The sequence below is a fragment of the Labeo rohita genome, chromosome 8, assembly GCF_022985175.1.
Source record: "Labeo rohita strain BAU-BD-2019 chromosome 8, IGBB_LRoh.1.0, whole genome shotgun sequence".
NCBI lineage: Eukaryota > Metazoa > Chordata > Actinopteri > Cypriniformes > Cyprinidae > Labeo > Labeo rohita.
Genome location: NC_066876.1, coordinates 18,470,627 through 18,487,123, shown reverse-complemented (window position 1 = coordinate 18,487,123; position 16,497 = coordinate 18,470,627).

The window sequence follows — 16,497 nt, the reverse complement described above, 5'->3', positions numbered from 1 at the left end:
GTCATATTGATATCTGTATGCATCTTTACTCATTACTTGGGAGACATTCGGAGTGACTTGGAAAGGAATATTTGATAAAAGAACACTGAACATTTCACCAGTCAGCGTGTAAGCATAAATATTTTACTACAAACATAATTAAAAGAGGCATTATGAATTCAGAAGCTGCGTATCATCAGGTATTCCACCAAAATGCTGAATTAAACACTGATGGTGTTTAATTTTTCAAGAGCTTGCCGGAGGACTCTGAAGATTCTGCGTGATGGGGAGTCTGTTTGCTTTCTGGTTCACTCCTAATTTTTGCAAACATCATTTGTCATGTGACTCCATAGTTCTCCAGCACTATAATTTTTATTCGCGCCCTGATTTGAAATACGACGTGTGACAGGAACAGAAAAGTCAAGTTGTTTGCTCATAAAAAATGAATGAGATGTGAGATCCAGATATCTTTATTAATCTCATGAATTAGTCAGCGTGACGGTAATTAAACCACCTCAGCTTCTCATTTATAATCATTAACTGCGGAGGAGGCGGAGAGATTAGTGCATAGGGTTATGTGACGGCTCCATGTGTGTATCTGATGCTATGATTTATACATTCATTTGTTTGTCTTTTCCTTCATCTTATTGATAATGCCTAATGTAACATTACATAAAACACTCAGACGGGCAGAGAAGTAGTTCTTGCTGACTACTAAATCATTAAATGATGCGAGTGAACATGAGGTTTGGGGATGACGTGTCTGTCTGTGTGTGTTAACATGACTGAGTTTCTGTAATCTGACCGATTACAGCCGGTTGACACTAATGTTCTCTCTAAGGGAGCGTCTCATACCTCCCATTTGTTCCTGTGGTCTTATCTCTCTCTCTCTCTCTCTCTCTGTCTCTTCTATTCCTCTGTATTTACATTTAACTGACGTAAGTGGGATGTCTGAATGGCTATACATGCATTACATGATGCCTCATGAATGCTGGGATACCGCTTCCTAATTGTTTATTAATGACTTCACTGCTGCTTTATTTTAAGATTTAGCTCAGGGGAGCTCAGAAGAGAAGAGTCCACTATTCAATTCATATTGCTTTATTGGCGACTATCTATCTATCTATCTATCTATCTATCTATCTATCTATCTATCTATCTATCTATCTATCTATCGTCTGTCTGTCTGTCTGTCTGTTGTTCTTTCATCTATCTATCTATCTATCTATCTGTCTGTCTGTCTGTCTGTCTGTTGTTCTATCTATCTATCTATCTATCTATCTATCTATCTATCTATCTATCTATCTATCTATCTATCTATCTGTCTGTCTGTCTGTCTGTCTGTCTGTTGTTCTATCTATCTATCTATCTATCTATCTATCTATCTATCTATCTATCTATCTATCTATCTATCTATCTGTCTGTCTGTCTGTCTTTCTTCAATCATCTATCTATCTATCTATCTATCTATCTATCTATCTATCTATCTATCTATCTATCTATCTATCTATCTATCTATCTATCTATCTATCTATCTATCTATCTATCTATCTGTCTATCTATCTATCTGTCTGTCTGTTGTTCTATCTATCTATCTATCTATCTATCTATCTATCTATCTATCTATCTATCTGTCTGTCTGTCTGTCTGTCTGTCTGTTGTTCTATCTATCTATCTATCTATCTATCTATCTATCTATCTATCTATCTATCTATCTATCTATCTATCTATCTATCTGTCTGTCTGTTGTTCTATCTATCTATCTATCTATCTATCTATCTATCTATCTGTCTATCTATCTATCTATCTATCTGTCTATCTATCTCTATCTATGTCTCTATCTATCTATCTATCTATCTATCTATCTATCTATCTATCTATCTATCTATCTATCTATCTATCTATCTATCTATCTATCTGTCTGTCTGTCTGTCTGTCTGTCTGTCTGTCTGTCTGTTGTTCTATCAATCATCTATCTATCTATCTATCTATCTATCTATCTATCTATCTATCTATCTATCTATCTATCTATCTATCTATCTATCTATCTATCTATCTATCTATCTATCTATCTATCTATCTATCTGTCTGTTGTTCTATCTATCTATCTATCTATCTATCTATCTATCTATCTATCTATCTATCTATCTATCTGTCTGTCTGTCTGTCTGTCTGTCTGTCTGTCTGTTGTTCTATCTATCTATCTATCTATCTATCTATCTATCTATCTATCTATCTGTCTGTTGTTCTATAATCTATCTATCTATCTATCTATCTATCTATCTATCTATCTATCTGTCTGTCTGTCTGTCTACAGTATATATCTATCTGTCTATCTATCTATCTACCTATCTATCTATCTATCTATAGTAAAAAACTTGAATAGACTAAGTTCACACATAGTCACACAAAATTCTACACATCCACCATCTCTTGTGAGTTTTATTAAATATCTTGGCTCTTGGCTAGTTTGATAATGTTTTCAGCTACCATTAAAAATGTTGTACTTTCAGCTCCGTTAAACACATTTTACCATGTTTAAATCCATTCCGCAGACTTCTGCAGATTTTTCTCCAAAATCAGCACAGAAAATGCAAAAAAAAAAGTCAGCAGATTCCGTCTGGGCCTAGTCATGTGTTATCTTTGCCTGGGGCACCGAGTGAACCAGGACTTCCACCGCCACCCCTTCAAAATAAAAAAGGTGCATGACATCCTGATCTTGTAGTATTTGTGCAAACTGAGTTCCTCTTTTGTGAGCTAGACATTTTAAAACCTGTCTCCGAGCTGATCTCTGTCATCATGTGGAAAGAATGAAACTGACAAGAGAGATTTGAATTTTGTTGGCATTTTTCACTTGCTTTCACTTCTCCCTCTTATCCATTTCATCTCTCCTGCCCTTCCTCCCTCTCTTTTAATCTTTGTTCTGCCTTTCTCTGCAGTGTGGGCTGAGATAATGAACACACAGAGATGTAGGGACCCGCTTTGTGTTTGTGATTGCGTTCTGTTTGTCCTTTTCTGATCATAATGGAGGAGACATTCGCACAGGTGTGGGTATGTGTGTTTAATTCTCTCAACGCACTGACAGCTGGAGAGCCGAACAGCGGAGAATTCAAACTTGAATAACTCCCGCTAAGGGCAGTACATTTTGTACAATCACCGCGGTAATAACACCTCAACAGACTGAATAGTGAGCATATGTCTGCTTTAGTTTTTTTAGTCACATACCTTAGAGAAAGAGCTTCGACATAGAGGTATTCATGACAAGGAGAGGAGTGTGCGACTCAAGGACATCCTGCAGATGAGTGTATTTTCATTACACATGACTGTCATATCTAGACCCCTCACAGAACAGCAAGAGAAGATTTATAATAGGAAATTCACATTTCATAAGATCATCTCATCAGAACATTTGTGTGTTTGTGTGTGTGCTGTTGTTGTCATGCATGCAGATGTATTCAGTCTGAAATAAAGCCTGAAGCATCTTCACTGTTGTATGTGTGTGTCCTGACCTTGCCCCTGGCTGAGGTTAATGATGATCAGCTGGGAAATATTACATCATCAATATCATGTCTTTCATTCTGATTGAAACCGGTGCTATTTATCAGGGATAAAGAGAATTATCTTTCGGGCAGAGAGTCAAGAACAACAGGCGAGGTGAATAATGCTGTTATTGCTAAATAGCCATTTGCTGCTAATAAACGCCTCTAATAACAACTAACATAATGAGTACTAGTAAGTTTACTAGCCATTACTCCAGTCTTCAGTGTCACATGACCCTTCAGATATCATTCTAATATGCTGATTTGATGCTGTTTTGTGCTGTTTAATATTTCTGGAACCGTAATACATTTTTCTTTAGGATTCTTTGATTAATATAAAGTTCAAAAGAGCACATTTATTTGAAATAAAAGTCTTTTGTAACATTATAAATGCCATTTTTAATCAATTTATAAGTCCTTGCTTCCACTAAAAATGATTCTAAAGTTATACACACATTCATGTTTATGTGTGTATGATGTGTCTTTTAATGAGTGTTTGATAAAGTGTTTTAATAAAACATTTATATTTTTTCATTTACGTTTATTTTTATTTATGCAGCTGTCATGCTCTCAATTACAGAGCAATCTATTGAATGAAAAGAGCTGTAAATTTATCAGGTTGACACATAAATAAAGAGCAAACACAATTTTTGTTATTCTTTGTTATTATTTTTCCTGGCAATTTAAGCCTAAAAGTGGATGTGTGTATAGAGACTCATAATAAATCTCTTGCAGTAAATAGATATGAATATTTACACAGCCAGTGTAGCTTTTTTTTACTTTTTTTTATACTTTTCTAACTACATTCATCTATTTAAATTATCTGACCTGCAGACTTGTGCAGATGAACTGCATTTGCACATTTATTGCCTACATTTATTGAATTATATAACATATTGTATATTTTAGAAATTTATTACAACATTTTATAAAATCCTTATATAACACAAAAAGTATTTAAATAATTAAGTACACATTGTCACTGATGTATTTAATATTGTAACTGTACAGTAGATTATTAGGAATCCCATGCATGCAGGGTTTCCATGTCCTCTTATTATTATTCCTCCTCACTTTAAACTGCTTTAACTTTTTGTCCCTATGGTAAAAACTCTGCAAACTTTGCATGCATGAAGGGTATGTGGCTAATTGCATTTTATGTCATTCTGGTATGGATGGGATGTATGGTTGCCTAGCAACTGACAGGCCCTTTACCCTGTTTGAGCTTCAGACTTAAATTTTCACACGAGAGTTCCTCAACTCACGGGTAACAAATTTGCCTCAAGGACCCATAAGTTACACCGTGAAAAATGCTTTAGTATTTCTCAGTAAAAGCTTTACAAATCATCTTCTTATGAACATGAAAACTGACATAGATTTCTTGAGTTTTTATGAGTGTAGAAATGAAAAAGTAAGACTTCATGCAGTACACTCTAAAGTCAAAAGAATATTCTGGGTTCAATACACATTAAACTCAGTCAACAGCACTTGTGCCATAAGGAAAAAGCAGGAATTGATGTTACAGTGAGGCACTTACAAATAAATGGGGCCCATTTTCAGAGGACTTAAAAGTGGAGCTTATCATTTTATAAGAGCACTTACATTCATTTGTCTGTTAGTGTATCATTTGACGTGAAATTGCTCACTTTTTTGTTGTTTATTGGGTTTTTAGCCATTATGTTGTCACAAAGTTGTAATAGCTTTAATAGTACAGAATAGGATTGCATGCAATTTTTCTTCAAAACAAAATCATGTTAACAGGCTATAGACTAGTAATTGCTGCTTATGGCTATATTTGTGGTTGGGATCATGACATTAGCACATGTTCTTCCCAAGGATTTTGTAAGTCTACTGTGGGGCACCTTGTATCTCCTATGGGGGTCCAGGGTCAAGTGTAAAAGAACACAGTGCTGCGCTTCACTCTAAAACACACATCACAACTGACTCAATTAATTTAAAGGGAATCCTGGAAGATGCCAAATAAAACTTCACGTCTTTGTTGTCTCTAGAGCTGCAGCGATTTGTCAGAGGTAAAAAATGATATAAATATTGTTCAGTTTCTCACACAAACCGATCATTTTGAGTCTTAGGACATCAGTGTATTGTCACGAGTCGCAGGGTTTAATTTGCTAATGTTTTTTTTACTCTCAAAGATTTGGTAGCCATCAACTGCCATTATATGACTAAAAGACTGTAATGGTTTGAGTTAAAAACCTTTGTTTGTGTTCTGCTGAAGAAACAAAGTCACCTACATCTTGGATGCCCTGGGGGTAAGCAGATAAACATCAAATTTTCATTTTTGGGTGAACTATCCCTTTAAGACTGTTTTTCTGCTATGTTTAATGACTCTAGAGCAGAAGGTAAAGGCTAGTATGGCAGTCACTTCATAGAGTTGTGTTCACAGAGCATTTTATTATTATACGATCGTCAGAACCACATATATAGCCGAACTGACGCCTTCCCTGGTGAAAAAAACAGCATATGCTGGTTTTTTCACCAGGGTTTAGATTGTCAGGATTCACAACCACATTCTCGCATTCAAAGCTGTGCTGAATGAACGGAACAGCATGGGACATTGAGTTGCCTATATAATCATGACGGGTTTAATTCACCCACATAAACAGAGAAGGAGAAATGATTCGCGGTTATCCTAAGATCCACAGAGCTGCCGTCAGTGTCGTGGATGCGAAGCTTCGACTGGGCTCATTTATTTAAAAACCGGCTGTCAACTGTGATAAATCTTCCCGTTGTTATGATGCCATTTTTGATTCTGTCGCTCTTAGTGTCCTGAATGCCGTTGTGACTGCAGCTGTTCATTCAAGCTTGGTCTCATGAAAATGCGTAAATAGTACGCCAAATAAAAACAAAAACTCCCTAACCCTACCCATCACATAGCATATACATGCCAAAGCCATCCTGTTAGGATGTAAACATGTCGATGCTTGTCATGACGCCGCAGCCACTGAAGGAGTTTCTGTATCTGGTGGCATTTGGACTACTTGTGGGGAAAAATCAATGGTACGGCATTTGGTTTAAGTCTATGCTTATATTCATTGCCACTTGTAGCTCTTTCACCAGCTGTGATCACTGTATCAGCATTTTATTTTCCAAATTGTGTTGCAGTAAAAATAGCAACAGGTTGTGGCATCAAAATAATAGCACCCTCCATAGTCAAAAATATGTATAAAGCAATATGGATTTTTTTAATAATGTAAATCTTTCATGGGTTTTCTCCTACATGTTTCAGTAAGAGACATCATTTACATTATATTAAGTCATACATGTCTCAAGTTAAATCACAACTTTTCGTGCACTACTGTAAGCCATATTGTCATTTCCATTTTAGTTGGATTGACTGATGCTTCGCCAAAGCAATGGAGCACAATCCAAAATTAGATATTTTTTATGTTGTGTTAATATTTTCGGTTCATTATGTAACTAATTACTGGGAAACACTGCATCTGAGAATGTACAGTAATATTAAAATTGAGGAGAAATATTAAAATGAATTCAGAAGCACATGGGACCAACTACGCATACACAGTAAGTGGGGTCTGTCACTGTCTATACAGCAGCTCAGCGATGTACCTCACTAGAGATGGCAGCAGTCGCACACATATTTTGTTTGCATGTTAAATATGCAAACAAATGCACATCAGCACACACATGCAAACAAAGCAGTCTCCTGTTCTGTTTTTAACCTGATTGTGTACAGAGCCTTTTATTGTCTTTCAGCAGAGAGAGAAAAAGAGAGAGAGCTTGTCTTTCAAATGAGTGTAAGTGAGGGAAGCAGTACTTAATTGCAGCAATGGGGACAGAAAGGAGACACCCATGAGGATACTGAGCACACAAGAGTGACACTATGATAGATAGCCTAAACACCCTTGATCTTCTCCGTCTGCCACTGACTTGACTAATATCAGTGCATACTAATCTCATTAGTAATCAGAGGTATTTGTACGTAAAGTGTTATTTTATCCCACGTTTCATGCATACATTGTGGTACTCTCATAATATTTGTGTCGAAGACACGAAACAGATGAAATTGTTGAATAAAGTCATTAGTATTTGTTTTCTTTGCACACAAAAAGTATTCTCCCAGCTTCATTACACTACGGTTGAACCACTGATGTCACATGGACTATTTGAAAGATGTCCTTACTATCTTTCTGGGCTTTGAATGTTTCTGTTGCATTGCTGTTTATGCAGGGTCAGAAAGCTCTCAGATTTCATCAAAAATATCTTTATTTGTGTTTCAAAGATGAACAATGGTCTTATGGGTTTGGAACAACATGAGTGTGAGTAATTAATAACAGAATTTTCATTTTTGGATGAACACTCCTTCAACATAGCATCTAAAATGTAAGCATTTTATTTAAAAACTGTGTTACTTCAGATATGTATGTTTACACATTGTAGTGTGAACAACTAAATCCATTGACAGCGCAAAGCTTTTGTGTAGTTTGATTTTTTTTGTACTTTGGCTGGTCAGTAAGGATACAGTACGTCATTGAGGCCTTCGTCTGTCTCTTTGACCCAAGGTCTGTGTTGCTCAGTGGGAATCGGATGTTACATGTGGCTTGCGAGAGGCCATTTGAGTGTGATTGATATGACTGTGGTGCTCGACAGATGTTACTGGAGCGCTGTGGGAGGATAAGAGGATTAGGCAACGTCCAGAGAGCATTATGGGAGTGTTAAAAGAATGTTCTGCAGTAATACAAGTTATAGCAGAGGTGGGAAAATGTTCTTTTATACATACAAAAGTTTTGAGAGGATGTTCTTCGTGTTGAGTCTGCCATTTTAAGGACACTGTGACACTGAGAGAATGCGTTCAAGTATTGTGGATGTTTTGTGGTGTTTTCACTCCCAGGCGTTTTGATATTACGCTTAAAATGAGACCTCAGACTCGTGTCCCATAAATGGTTAGTTCTCAAGAGAATTTGGTTGTTTAATGCCAATGAACTCAGCCATGACAGAAATAAACAAGATGATTACATTGCCAGAGACTATTTACATCTTATTTACTGTTATGCTGGGCACAGTTTACTTAACAGACCCTTGTGTGCATTTCATATGCATTTATTAATTGGACACAGAGATCATAAAATATACAGCTTTTGGAACAGGGCCGTTTCAATGAAAATGACAGATTGTTTCACTAGATAAGACCCTTCTTCCTTGGCTGGGATCAGTTAGAGCCTATTGAAGCTGCATTTAAACTGCATTTCGGAAGTTTAAACTTGCGGGGCACCATAGAAGTCCACTATATGAAGAAAATTTCTTAGATGTTTTCCTCCAAAAACACAATTTCTTTATGACTGAAGAAAGAAAGACACAAAACTCTTGGATGACAAGGGGGTGAGTACATTTTCTGTACATTTTTGTTCTGGAAGTGAACTACTTTAATGGTCACAACTATGCAGAATATAAAGTCCTGAGGCTGGTTAATCAAGACTAAGCATTTTTGACAGAAGAAGGAAAATCACCTAAATTTGGGACTCAAAACAGAGTCTAAAGGCCTGGATGAGATGTGCAGTTGTGATAAATCTCCAATTTCTTCTTAAACTGTTAGCTAATGACTACAATAGGCTGAATTGAGAGGTTGTGCACTAGTAAAGAAACTGTTTATTAGTTTTATTTACTGTAACAAAGCCCTTACATTTGCCAAAGAAAATAAGGATTGGAGTGTGAAAGACTGGAGACTGTTGCAGTCTGACAAGTCAAAATGTAACAAGTATGTTCGTCTGAGATGATTGTAGTGTTTTAATAACAAATGCATGAGTGCCCCGATTAAGCACGGCAGGGAAAACCTAACAGTATTGGGGATGCAGCAGGTGTTGGATGGATCTACAAAGTTGCCAGCACTTTGAAAATGGACTAGTACTTGAGAATCCTGCTGAACGCAATGTAGCCAAGTACGGAGGATCTGGTTGGAGATCAAATGTGTATTTTCAGTTCCAAACACACCGTTCAAGCAACAATTTTGCACAATGGAAGTGTTCATGCTCAGCATTTAGAAGTCCCCTGACTTCAAAGGGACAGTTCACCCAAAAAATGAAAATTCTGTCATTAATCACTCACCCTCATGTCGTTCCAAGCCTGTAAGACATTCCTTCATCTTCAGAACACAAATTAAGATATTTTTAATGAAATCCCAGAGCTTTGTGACCCTTCATAGGCCCAGAAAGGTAGTAAGGACATTGTTACAATAGTCCATGTGACATTAGTGTCTCAAGAATACTTTTTTGTGTGCAAATAAGACAAAAATAACATCTTCATTCAATAATTCCTTCTCTTCCCTGTCAGTCTTCGACAGATTTCATCAGAAATATCTTTATTTGTGTTCTGAAGATGAAGGTAGGTCTTTTGTGAGAATTTTCATTTTTGGGTGAACTATCCCTTTAAGCCCACTGGAAACTTTTTTTGGAAATTATACACCTGAATTGTTATAAATCATAAAGGTCTTCCAACTTTCTCAACTTTGGGAAGAACTTAAGCATGAAACATGTGCAAACTTTAGTGAGTCAATGCCTACACTGTAAAAAACAATTTGTTGAGTCAACTTAAAATAATTTGTAATCTGGCTGCCTTAAAATTTTAAGTTCAGTCAACTCAAAAAAAGTTTATTTAACTTGAAATTTTAAATTATACTAAGTGACAACTTAGATATTTGAGTTGAATCAACTTAAAATCTTAAGGCAGCTGGGTTACTTACTCATCTGTTAAGTTTAGCAAACACAAATCATCTAAGTTGTTACTTAGTACAACTTAACATTTAAAGTTGACTAAACTTATTTTAGTTGACTGAACTTAAAATTTTAAGGCAGCAGGGTAACAAATTATTTTAAGATGACTCAACAAATTGTGCTTTTTATTTTTTAGAGAGTAGGGGAATGGCTGCTGTAATCAAATATAAGGGTTACCCAACATAATATTAATAAATAATTACATTGTAGTCAAGTATTCTTTATTTTCTATGAAATTTTAGTTTTTCAATTAACCAGTTTTAGTGTATTCTTCTTCCCAGTATAATATACTTCTCATATTTTGATGGTTTAACTGAATCTGAAGTGTAATTAAAAGCAAATATTGTGCAAATATCCCCTCTGGACATCACTTTTGACCACTTTGCATAAGTATTAAATGCAGTGTATTAATTTGGGTGTGTGTTAGAGAATAATGAAATTATATATAATAAAAATTATTTAAATCAAATTTATTGTTTTCATTGTATTATGTTTACATTGAATTCATTGTATTATGACCCTATATAAATCATGCCCTGTGTATTGTTTTGTATATTAAAAAAAAAAAAAAAAGTTATTAAATAAAATAAATGACCATTGAAGTAGGTATGCACCAAATATTTAAATAGAAGGATGTAGTCATGCATGGTGAACTGTGAGACCGAATTCCACTAAATGAGTTTGATGGTGCTGACAAGAGAGTAAAAGAGAGTGAGGGAGGAAGGAAGGAAGGAAGGAAGGAAGGAATGAAAGAGGAGAGTGTGTGCTGTAGTTTTTCCAATAAAAATCAGACCTGAGTTCTTGACAGGTTGTTCTACTTCATTAGAGACTTTAGGCTGTTTGAACGGCAGGGTGAGATCTTACCTTCTCTAATCCTATGGATCAGCTAATGTAGACACTGTTAACTCAATTATTAGCTGCAGGTTTAGTCTCTCTAAACATACAGAGAGTGAGAAAGAGATAAGCCATGTTAAGATAAGCCGAGATCCACAGTTTCGCTGCTATTTATTGTACGATTTTCCATTGAACTACATTAATTGCAGGGAAAGCCTCACTGGAGCATGCTGGGATTAAGTGTTTTGCTCAAGGGCACAGTGGTGAAGAAGCAAGATTGGGATTTCAACTCTCCAGTTCATGAATCACTGTAACCTTAGTTCAAACTCAATATATCTGTGCAAGAAGCCCAATTAGTCATTTACTTTACACCATTTTTATATGTATTTGTTGTAATTTAAATATAAAAATGTATACATTTTTAAAATAATTAATGTACTGGTGATATTTTTCCATAGCTCCAGTCCAAAAATAGATGGTCTCACTTGTTTTCTTGAGTGTTGTGGAGTTTCTGGTCCTTTTAAGCGCATGTTCAAACAGAATGAATGTCTTTAGGAGCCCAGCATTGAGAGTCGTCCTGCGGAGCAGGAGCAGGAGGAGGCACAGCTGAAATTAAACAGCAGGCTGGATTCGGCTTGTTCATCTGGCCTGGCTGCCAACATGGCGATTTATCCAGAACCAAATTCTCAGCGCGTCAGATAAACTGCTTCCTCACTCATGATAATGTGTGTGTGTTTTCTATACGGAGGGAGCATGGAAGAGCGAGTGAGCGGCACACAATTTGATGTTTATTACCTGGCTGAGGTGGGATATAGTTTCCTGATGGAAGAAGCATTTTCTGTGGATGGAATTGACATGCTGCTTCTCTCCTCTGTAGGGGGGGTGTGTGACCTCCCCCTGCGCTGGCAGACGGCCAGCCGACCCACTGCAAGGTGAATTTCATTTGTCAGAAGTGTTTACCAACATTTGACCAAAGTTATTACAGCCCTGTCATCGCAGAGAGGCAACAGAGTAATGAAAAGTACACAAATATAACAACCTAGGAGAGAGGAATAGAGAAAGAGAGTGAGAGAGCATACTTTTTTTTTTTTACTTTATTCATTTAGATCCAGAGGTATTTGAAATGATTGCCCCATAATCCTTTAGCATTCTTAAGACCAGTTATTTAAAGGCCTATCACCCATCTCCATTCTGACCCCATAACCCTGCTGACCCTGTCAACACTGTCATTTCAAGCATGTTACATAATTCTGCTCCACCCACATCTAATGCCTGTGGTGTCAAGGTTTGAAAGTGATGCTGCATGTGTGAGTCACAATGTGATTGCACAGATCACTTTTTAACAAGCGACTTAAGCCTGCATTTGTAAACTACACTGGGAATTTTTTCAGCAATGCCACAATAATGATACATTTTATTTTAGCGTTATTTAATGTTGAAAAATTGTCACCTTAATTATCATAATTAAATACCATAATTATTATTATTCTTATAAATAAATTAATGAATTATGAACTAATTCATTATGTATTAATATAGTTAATATTATAAATAATTAGAATTAATAATAATAATTTAATAATTCATTATGTATTGATATAGTTAAAATTATTAGAAATAATTATAAATTATATTATTATTCTATTAAATGTAATATATTATGTTTTATTGTTTATATTATTTATTTATTTATTTATTTATTTATTTATTATAATACAATTTTAGATTACATCAACAATAATAAAGATGAAAATAATTCCCTATAAAAACATAAATAATAGTTAATTATTAATTTAAAATATAAAAGGTTGTCATAATTACATTAAATGAAATATAATAATAATAATACTACCTAATTCATTATGTATAAACACATTCTTGTAAATAATTATAAATTTTTATATTAAACCTAATTAATTATTATGTTTTTGTTGTATGTTGTTTTATGTTGAAATTATTTATTATAGTAACATTTGAGCTATTTATTATTATAATTAAATAGCTCAAATGTTATCATAATAATAATAACAATATTTAATTATTAATTAATTTATTTAATTATTAATAGTTGGTATAATGTATAATAATACATTATAGTTACATTCAATGTAATATTAAATACCATTAATTTATATAATATCATATAATTTATTATAATTCTTTTATTATAATATTTATAATAATTGGATTGTAATATATATATATATATATATATATATATATATTTATTTATTTATATATATATAGTATTATTATATACATTTTATATATATTAGAAAACACTAATATAATTTGTTGAAAGATGGCAAAAATTGAAACATATTAAACATGTACTTAATAAAAACAACAAAATATATGCTAATATTTTCTGTAAAATAAGTAAATTACCCAATTTTGTTTAAATGAAGTATTGCAGAAATGAGTACACCCTAGATGTAATTCAGCAAATGTATAATATTCTAGTATTTAGTATGTCCCCCAGAACTCTAAGTACACTGCTCTGACCCTTCTTGGCACTGAGAGTGCAAGTTCATGACAAATTTTCACATCTGTTTAACTCCTGGAGGACGACCTCCTTAAATGCCTTGGTCTTTAATGGCGAGTTTTGCTCATCTCGTCTCTACAGAATCCCCCACAGCCGCACAAGAGTGTTAAGACTGAGTGAAATACATGTCCACTGAAGGACTTTCACCTTGGGAGAATGAATATCATCACTGTCATGTTGAAAAAATGCCCAATAATGCAGGGAATGAGGGGAGGGTAGCATCTTCTGTTTCAAGTTTTTTGTATTACATCACTTTCATTCATGACAGCTTTGATAAAGTACAACTCCCTCACACATTTAGTACTCATAAATCCCTATATAAGAGCTTTACTGCCACTGAACGTCACTGTGGGTACCAGGCACTTCTCACTATACTCCTCCTCTAGCAACACCAGAACATTTTGGATGCTTTTGGATCCGAAATGATTGATTTAGTCTCTTGAGACCAGAGTATGGATTCCCAGAAGTCTCTTATTTTTTTTTTTTAAATATGGGCCTTGAGAGGTTAAATGAGTTTATTGTGTTTTGTCTACAGTAGGTAATTCCAGTGGTGACAACAACTATACATGTCACTTCTGCAGGCTGTGTCATACTCCGTGAGATAAAGTGTCACTCTTTTCACAGCTTTTCCCGGCTCTGAGACACTTCCATGGTATTTCTCCTGCTCTTTTTCTAGCAAAATTTACTCATCACTAAATGAAAACCTAAAGTGAAGACCTGATTATTTCAGGAGCCTTGCCTCAAGTCCATTGTTTTTGAATGAAGAAATAAATCTCCTGACAGTTCTCTTCCAAGTGGTTCCTTTGTTGGCAGCATTAAGTCTGAGTATGATTCAGTAGGCTATATAACACTTTTAATTGGCAGGAAATTACTTGTCTTTAAACGTTTTGGTTTAATATACTTACCCGTTGAACAAAAATTGCCTTAAACCTACTTTTTTTTTTTTTTTTTTTTTTAGGAACTTTCATGAGGGTGTACTCATTTTTGCAACACAACATTTTATCACTTTGATAAGAAAATCTTATTTTCCTAAATAATTTTGACATTCTTCTTTGGTAACTGAATGGAACATTATATCTCCAAAGAAACATGTCTTCTAAGTAAAGAGTAATTGCTGAATTTGCTGTGCACTGTATATATATATACAGTGCACAGCATAAATGAGTACACCCCCTTTAAAACTTAACAAATTGAGCAATTACTCTTCACTTGAAAGACATATTAGGATTCTTTGGAGATATAATGTTCCAACAAGCCGGCTTGATCAATTACCAAAGAAGAATGTCAAAATTATTTAGCAAATTAAGATTTTCCTATCAAAGTGATAAAATGTTGTGTTGCAAAAATGAGTACACCCTCCTGAAAGTTACTAAATAAAACAAAAAAAAGAAAGCAAAAAGTGTATGTTTAAAGCTATTTTTGATCAACAGGCAAGTATACTGAACCAAAACTTTTAAAGACAAGTAATTTCCTGACAGTTAAAGGTGTTTTATAGCCTACTGAATCATACACAGACTTAATGCTGTCAACAATGAAACCACTTGGGAGAGAACTGCCAGGTGACTTATTTCTTAGCATAAAAGAGGACAGTGGTACAAGAGGAATACCAAATTATTGTTTTAAGTGTAAAAATATAGCAGAAGTAGCACTGACATTCAAAAACAATGGACTTGTGACAAAGCTCCTGAAATAATCAGGTCTTCACTTTAAGTTTTCATTTAATGATGAGTGAATTTTTGCTACAAAATGAGGCGGAGAAATACCTTGCAAGAGTATCAGAGGTGGCAAAAGCTATGAAAAGAGTGACACTTTATCTCACAGAGTACGAAGCAGCCTGCAGAAGTGACATGCATGGTTATTGTCACCACTAGAATTACCTACTGTAGCCAAAGCACAGTAAACTCTTTTAACCTCTTCCAAGGCCCATATTTATAAAATATAGACTTCTGGGAATCCATACTCTGGTGTCAAGAGACCAAGTCAATCATTTCGGATCCAAAAGCATCCAAAATGTTCTGGTGTTGCTACAGGAGGAGTACAGGGAGAAGTGCCTGGTGCCTACAGTGACGTTCAGTGGTAGTAAAGCTCTTCTACAGGGATGTATGAGTGCTGAAGGTGTGAGGGAGCTGTGCTTTATCAGCGCTGTCATGAATTCACACACTACTATGTGATGTAATACAAAAAACTGAAACTGCAGATGCTACCCTCCCCTCGTTCCCTGCATGATTGGGCATTTTTTTCAGCATGACAATGAGGATATTTATTTTCCCAAGGTGAAAATCTTTCAGTGGACATGTATTTCACTCAGTATTAACACTCTTGAGCAGCTGTGGGGGATTCTGTAGAGATGAGCTAAGCAAAACTCCCCATTAAAGACCAGGGCATTTAAGGAGGTCGTCCTCCAGGAGTTAAACAGGACAGATGTGAAAATTTGCCATGAACTTGTACACTCAGTGCCAAGAAGGGTCAGAGCAATATACTTAATGTTCTGGAGGACATATTAAATACTAGAATATTATACATTTGCTGAATTACATCTAGGGTGTACTCATTTCTGCAATCCTTTATTTAAACAAAACTGGCTTAAAATCTACTTATTTTACAGGAAATATTGGCATATGTTTTGTTGTTTTTATTACGTATATGTTTAATACATTTAAATTTTGCCATCTTTCATGAATTATATTAGTGATCATTAAGAAAATACGTCTTTTATATATATTAAGAAGGGGCTGTACTCATTTATGCTGTGCACTGTATATATATATATATATATACATACACACAGATGATAGATAGATAGATAGATAGATAGATAGATAGATAGATAGATAGATAGATAGATTAGCTTCTG